At 55.3% G+C, this 7,609-nt stretch overlaps 1 long non-coding RNA gene across 1 annotated transcript; it reads right to left on the bottom strand.

Annotated features, from left to right (window-relative positions):
* Positions 1–3,183: 3,183 nt before the first annotated feature.
* On the bottom strand, positions 3,184–6,888 carry LOC132435584 (uncharacterized). The gene is made up of 4 exons (XR_009521584.2): positions 6,828–6,888; positions 5,215–5,351; positions 4,668–4,833; positions 3,184–3,243 (listed from the first exon to the last, which is right to left on the bottom strand). It is a non-coding gene; the product is annotated as an uncharacterized lncRNA (long non-coding RNA).
* Between the last annotated feature and the right edge of the window lie 721 nt (positions 6,889–7,609).

A 7,609-nucleotide genomic window follows, 5' to 3' on the forward strand; every position in this document is an offset into this window, starting at 1 on the left:
CAGGATCCCCTCTTCTTCACTCTTGTTCCCATCTTGCACCCCACTTCTGTTAATCCCCTAAGACTTGGCTTGGTGGTCATTTCTAGGAGGCTCCCCGGACCGTTCCCCCAGGCTGAGTTGGGGGCCCCTTCAGGCTGCTTCCCTATCACTTGTTCACCAGTCTGTCTCCCCCACATAAACAAGCTGTATTTATTCATTAGGGTTTTTTCTTAATTTTTTTTTTGACTGTGCAATGCGGCATGTGGGATCTTAGTTCCCCTACCAGGGTTGGAACCTGGCCCCTGCACTGAAAGTGCAGAGTCTTAATCACTGGACCACCAGGGAAGTACCAACAGGTTGTATTTTATTCACCTTCACCATCTCCTCAGCCCCATGTACAGTCCCCGGCACACCGACTATTCCTTCATAAATGTTTCCCTAGGCTTGAGGAAAGCAGATTTCAAAACCTTTGAAGATAAGATTTTCTTGCAGCCAGAGAGTCTGAAACTGAATGTGATTCAAGGTCACCATGTCCTCAAGACTTGATCTCTGTGTCAGTTGGGAGGACAGCATCTTCTGGCCTGAGCCAGACTTCCTGGGCTGCCCTCTCTCTCCAAGGTCAGGGCCCAGGCCTCATCTGACACTGACATCAGCTCCCTCCTCACCCTGTGGCACTTGTGGCCATGGCCTCTTGGGGAGAAGACAGACAGAGGCCTGGTTTGCAGAACCTCGGGGCCATTTTGGGAGTCGTGAGGTCCAGGAGCACCGCAGGAGCCGGCGGCGCCTCCCCTAGAGCCTGACTTAGAAGGGAAAGAGGCACAGGTTGGAGAAGGGCCGCTGGCCCTATTCTCCAGCGCAGCCTCCTCCCATCACCACAGTAGGTGCCAGGGAAGGTTGTTGATGGTCCCTCTTTGGAGGTGCCCTGCGTCCATTGCTTCCCCTTGGGTGCTTGTGACAGCACCACTGACCAGACCCTCAGGAGCTCTGTCTGACCCCTGAGTCTCCTCTTGGGCACATTCAGGTGCCCAGGAGGTCCAGACCAAAAGTCTTAAAGAGGAAGGTCCTATATTGTAGCTAGGAAAAAATGGCTCCACCCTCTGTCCCCTTAAGACAGCTCTGCGAGGACACAGGCTATAGAAGCAGAGGCTCCCCGGGAGTGGAGACCTGGAAGAGGGGAGCTAAGCCCAAAAGATAAGCCCACCCAACCATGACCAGCAGATGGGTTACATCGTGGAGAGTTGAAAAGTGATATCTAAAGTCCACAGCGTAGTTTCAGGTGGCGTGTTGCCTGCTCTGAATCAGAACCTGTCTCCTGTTCAACATCGACTACGCGAAACCAGGAGGAATGGTGTGTGGTCCTGATAACAGAGTGAGGGTTCGAAAGCATCTCAATCCACTGGACTGGGGGGTTCAAACCCGCAGCATGAAATGCAGCCAGGAGAACTATTCACAGGCAATTCACAAACAGATTCCTAGATTCATAACTGTTTGTGGAAACGAAAAGACCATAATGGGCCAGCTGACCACGAGGCAGCACACTATTGAGGCAGCACCTCAATAACGAGGTCAGACAGCTAAGATGCCTTTGTAATGCTAGCCAGCCTGAGAGGTCAAAGGTCCCCCCTGCGGAGGCCAGGGCCATTGTCCTGTGCAGCTCAGCCCTGCTCTGGAACTTAAACTCCCTCTCGTGACAGCCACGACTAGGTAGGTGAGGCAGGGCCAGAGCACCAAGCCAGGAGCGGCCACCTGTGCCCAGGAGAGGACCACCCCCAGAGGTCAGGAGGAAGGACAGGAGAGCCAGGGAAAAGACCCCATTGGCTTCCCGTCTTCCATGCTGGAAGCAGCCACGAGACCTGCCTTGCCTGTCCCCCCAACCCCGCCCCTACCTGTCTCCTTCCTCCTCTGCCCCACTGCAGACCGGGCCATGAACCTGGTCACAGCCACTGGGGACACGGACGGGCACACGAAGCCCTGCTGGGGCTCCACGCCAGCAGCATTTCCCCTTTTCCGTGCTGCTGGTGTGTCCTCCAGGCTGACGATGGGGCTGAACGCGTCAGCGTCCCCCTAGACCGTGTATGAGGACACAGGAAGCGCCCGGATACCCAAGAGGTCCCAGGCACTCCTGCACCCCTGCAGCAGGCCCCTGAGAAGTATGTCTGCAGTGACCACCCTCTAGGAGGCAGGACGCTCTCTGCAGGAGGGAACTGGGTAGTTGCTTTTCCGGGCTCAGCACCTTCCACACGCCGGGGAGAGAGGAGGACCACCTCCAGATGCAGATGACGTCCAAAATAGTTGGCAAAGGAGCAGTCCCTTCAAAAGGCAGTGGAGGGCTTCCCTGGTGGCACAGTGGTTGAGAGTCCACCTGCCAATGCAGGGGACACGGGTTCGTGCCCCAGTCCGGGAGGATCCCACGTGCCATGGAGCGGCTGGGCCTGTGAGCCATGGCTGCTGAGCCTGCGCGTCCGGAGCCTGTGCTCCGCAACGGGAGAGGCCACAACAGTGAGAGGCCCGCGTACCGCCAAAAAAAAAAAAAAAAGGGCAGTGGAGCAGTGAAGGGTAGCATCGGCTTCCAAACGGAGAGGAGAGGGCAGCAGTGCCTCAAGCTGGGGTCCCCACTTCCTGGCTGGCTGTCAGCCTCGGGCAGATCCTAGCAGCTGCTCTCTGCTCCCATACGTGGGCCCCTACATCCCTTAGCCGGCGATGGTGCCTCCGATCCTTCCCATACTGACTTCCCCATCAATCATATTTCTCTTGCCTCTTCCAGCTCGTCTCTCTGGCCGACTCTTCTCCCCAGTCTGTGATTAGGGACTCGCACCTGCATGCTCCAGAACTGGCTTTCTATCTTAAAGCCAGAAGATTAGTAACCTTAATTACATCTGCAAAATCCCATCACAGCAGTGCCTAGAATAGTGTTTGGTGAATAACCAAGGGACAGGAATCTTCAGGGGATGTCTCTAGACTTCTGCGTATGATAGGTTACTTTATTGCAAAGCTTCTCATTTGTCTCTAATTTGCTAATATGATCTCTGAGTCTCCCAAAAGGAAGTCTTCTATGCCAGCCGTTTCTGTTAAGATTAGATTCAACTGACTACGTCAGAAAATCCAAAATAACAATGGGTAAACCAAAACAGGAATGTAGTCTCACATAAAGTGAGACTGGAGGTTGGTCATCCAGGGCTGGCCCAGCAGTTCCACGAAGCAACAGCACCCAGGCTCCTCCTCTCTTTTGTTTACTCTGGCGGTTTCCAACCTTGTGATTGCCTCCTGGAACAAAATGAGGGTTGGAGGTCCAGTCATCACATTGACATTCCGGGCTGGGGAACAGCTGGGAGGGGCTGATATCCCTCCTGGCTAAGGCAACTTCCTTTAAAGCAGTCTCTACACCCCCCCACACAACCCACCCCCCACCATGTCACTCCCAGACCTTGAATTTACATTTCATTGACCAGCGCTTGATCAGAAGGCCACACGGAGCTACAGGGAGGCTGGGAACATGCTCTTTGGGCTGGGTGCTCTGTGCCTGGAATAAAGCCAGGGTTCCGTGGCTCAGGAAGAAGTGGGGTGTGGACACTGGGTAGATCGAGCTTTCACTGCTACCCTGGGTGCTCCAAGCATATTTGACTACAGAAGCCTTTGTTTTCAGAGCACAGTTCAGAAAGTGTGTTTTCCTTTAACCTGCAGAATAATGTGTTACGTCTAGCTGCCCAATACGTTTAGGTTCTACTCTCCTAGTCCCCGAGTAGTGAAAGTATTTTAAGACCGAATTATATAGTACTGAAGAAAACGTAAACGTTCATCCCTAAATTGTATCAGAACAGGACCCTGTGCTTGCCAAGCCCAAGCCACATCATTCGTGTCTTCCTCTTCCCCTTTCGCTCGCGTTTGACTCTGCTGGGACTCAAATGTGGTACAGCGTGCATGGCGGGTACAACAGCTCCAGGCAAAGCCTTCAAGGTGCAGGGGAGCTGCAGGTCCTGCATTGGGGCCCATGCTGCCAGCTGCACCCCCGGGACTGGACCCCTGAGCAGGGACTGCTGCCTGGAGGTCCCCAGCTCCTCCTCTCCTCTCCTGTCCCGGTCATACGGCTCAACTCCTGCCCTGCACCATCCGCCCCCACTCCCTTTCAAGGTCACTTCTCTGTTGGAGGCCTTGGAGCGAACGAGGACCATATTTCAGGGCCCCTGTTCACCTTGCAGCAGTCATCACCTGGCACCTGGGGAACCGGCCTTTTTCCTTCATCCCTGACTCACCACTAAAACAATTATGTAAAGATCTCTGACTAAGGGCTAGGGGGTAAAGGAAGGTGACTGCGGCAGATGAAGGAAAAAATCCTCAAACTGAAATGTCAGTCATCGCGTTCCTAGCAACCCGCTCAGCTCTCGCCGGGGGGAAGTTTCTCCGGGGCTCTGTCTGTCCTCAGGCCCTTCCTCCACTGTGCTGTCTTAAGTCTTCCTCCTGTCCCAGGTCCTGGTATTGAAAACCCCAACTTGTAACCTGAGGGTACAGTCGTCAAGGGATTCTGTTCGGGCTGGGATATGAGCGCCCTCCGTGTACACAGCAGGTGACACTTCAAGGACACGTCTGTCACACCCAGGGAGGTCGGCTCTGGGTTCCGGCCTCTCACTTCAGACTCATTAACCTCTTAGGACCTCAGTTTCCGCAAATGCAAAAGGGAGGTTTGGTCTTGCCTGATTGCTGAGGTCGGCCCCTCAATCCCACACAGTGACGGCTGACTTCCACTGATTGCAGCAGGGCGAGTTCTGGCCCAGACAGCATCGTTCCCACAGATGAGGCAGGCCGGGGACGAGAGGCAAGGGTGCCCGTTTCCAGGGTTGAGACAGAGCCGGGGTCTTTCTGGCCCAGAAGGAGGGAGGGCGCAAACCCAAGAGACGGAGAACATCAGGGCATCGATGGAGGGGCAGCTGGGGTGAACGCTGATGCCCCGCGAGGTGACCCGTGGGATGAATGACTGCAAGCTGGGAAGGGGACTGCTCGAGGATGGCCAGGCCAGGAGCACACTTTGGTGATGAGGGCACTGCACCCCAAAGCAGACTGGGCCCTTCGAAAGGAGGCGGGACAAAGCAGGCATGTGGGTGTCAGCAGGATAGCTCAACGAGAGGAAGAGCTAAGGGAGTACACTGGGACCAAGGATCTAGACTAAACTGGGGACCCGGCAGGATGTATGCAGTCCAGACACACACATCAGAGTCAGTGTAAGGCAATGAGGTGGCAAACCTTCGGTGGACAGAAGTTTGGCATCGAGAGGTAGCAGCACGGGAATTCCTTGGTGGTCCAGTGTTTAGGACTCCGCGCTTTCACTGCCAAGGGCGTGGATTCAATCTGGTCAGAGAACTAAGATCCTGCAAGTCAGCCTGCGAGGCCAAAAACAAACAAAAAAGAGGTAGCAGCAGGCTAAGGACGGCAGGAACTAGATATGCAGGTGGGACCCAGGTGAGTGCAGATTCCAAGGCACCAGCAGGTGAGCGTAAGTCTCAGCAGGCAACAGGCAGCCAGGGCAGGAAAGCTGGCCCAGGGTGGTGGGAAGAAGGAGGCCCAGCTCTGGGGCCTGCTGGGAGCCCCCCAGGGTCAGCTCAAGGACTCAGGTCCCTCCAAACCCAAGTTCTCGTAAGGAGACTTGGGCCGAACGTGGCTCCTCTTGGGTAGATGGAAGGCACCCAGGAATACCTGGAAACTCTCGGGGAGAAATGGCCTTTGCTTCAGGTCGGGGAAGTGGGCACAGCGGGAATCCCTTCCCCTGATTCTCTGGCAGATGAAAATCCTTGCGATTCAGCAGCACCTGTGGAGCCTCTGCACCTCCCGTCTGCCTGTCCTGGGAATGGCCCACAGGGGACCCCATCTGGTCATGACACCCCCCTACGTGAAATACTTCAGGGCTACTCGTGCCCCTAATAATGTTCCGTCCCCAGCGCTGGTCAGATGCTGCAGCACAGACAGTGTCCGCCTTCACCAGCCCCAGCCCCGGTTCAGCCTCCTCTCCCGGAGGCCGAGGCAGACTGCGTTTCCCAGCCTCCCTTGTAGTTGGGTTGAGGCCGTGTGATTGGTTAATCCTGGCGAACGGGCTGTGAGCAGAAGTAGAGGGAGTTATTCTGTGGCCAAAGCACAGCAGGGCAGGTATGAGGTCCCACAACTCTCTCCCTCTGCGTCGGGCCCCTGCAGCCGCACATAAAGATGAGGATGTTACAGGACGGTGGCACCTCCATGAGCCTGGATCCCGGGGCCTTGGCAGAGCTGCCAAACCCAACACCCTCCGCCCCTGCCCCAGACTACACTGGCCCCCCTACCCTGGGCCACCAGAGTGAAAAATGAATCCTCGTTGGATTAGGCACTGAGGTCTGGCGTTCATCTGTTACTGAAGCATAACCTAGACGATCCTAACTAAATACATTCCCTCCACCCACACCCCGGGGATCAGGCGCTCTCCATCAACCATCAACTCCAGAGACTTTGCCGTACCCCTCCAGCCCCAGACAGCCGCGCTGAAGTTGCTCTGCCCCCAGCCTGCCCGTGTTTCATGCTTCTATTTCTCTGCTGTTGGACAGGCTGTGTCCTGACCCAAGTACCCTCCTGAAGTTCCTGGCGGCTAAGCCGCTGACTGCATCGCCCAGTGGGGCTGAGGCCCGAGCACCTGTCTTGCACCTCTGCTCTGCGAGTGTAACTGTTTCTGCTCCTGTCTCCACTTGACTCAAGTTTCTGAGAAATGAGTCTACAGCACTGCAAGAATTCGGAGCAGGCTCACCAGGACGCTGGACTGGGTTTCCGTGTGAAGGCCTCGCTTGGACCAGAACCACCCAAGGGCATGTTTCCAGGCAAGGGGCCTTGGGTCTCACCTCAGCACATAGTCAGAAGGAACCCCAACTCAAAGGCACAGGGCCCTCCTTCTTCCTGGCCGAGAAGCCGGGGTCAGAGCTATCTCCCCACAGCAGGTCGTGTTCTGCTCCCCCATCCTTCGGCCTCCAGTCATCTCCATGGCAACGACTTTACAGACCTGACTCTGTGGGAGACACGGGGTGATGAACCATGTGTCAGCTGTTGGTTCTGTGGGGCGGCAGGAGCACAAAGCAGCAGCCCCAGCTGAGCAAACGTGTGTATTGAAAAGGAAAAGAACTATTAAAAACCTGTGTGTGTGTGTGTGTGTGTGTGTGTGTGTGTGTGTGTGTGTCTGTAAAAAGCTAAAACGAAGAGCTAGAATTTGGAGTCCTTAAAAGAAACCCTGGGGGCTTCGCTGGTGGCGCGGTGGTTGAGAGTCCGCCTGCCGATGCAGGGGACACGGGTTCGTGCCCCGGTCCGGGAGGATCCCACATGCTGCTGAGCCTGCGCGTCCGGAGCCTGTGCTCCACAACGGGAGAAGCCACTGCAGTGAGAGGCCCTCGTACTGCAAAAAAAAAAAAGGAACTCTGGGTGAAGGTGTGCTCCTAAAATCTAAAACCATAAGCCTCGAACGTGACTTGAAGTCAGCCCCAGAGAAAGCGCATCTTTCGAAAACAGTGAGTCCAACAGAGAACAGGACATCCCACATAATGAGGCAAATTATCATTAGAGAGCTAAAAATAATTTCAGGTGTGTTTTGCCAAGAATTCAAAAGGCCTTTCAGTCCACCAACCTCCACTGA

The sequence above is a fragment of the Delphinus delphis genome, chromosome 12, assembly GCF_949987515.2.
Source record: "Delphinus delphis chromosome 12, mDelDel1.2, whole genome shotgun sequence".
Lineage (NCBI taxonomy): Eukaryota > Metazoa > Chordata > Mammalia > Artiodactyla > Delphinidae > Delphinus > Delphinus delphis.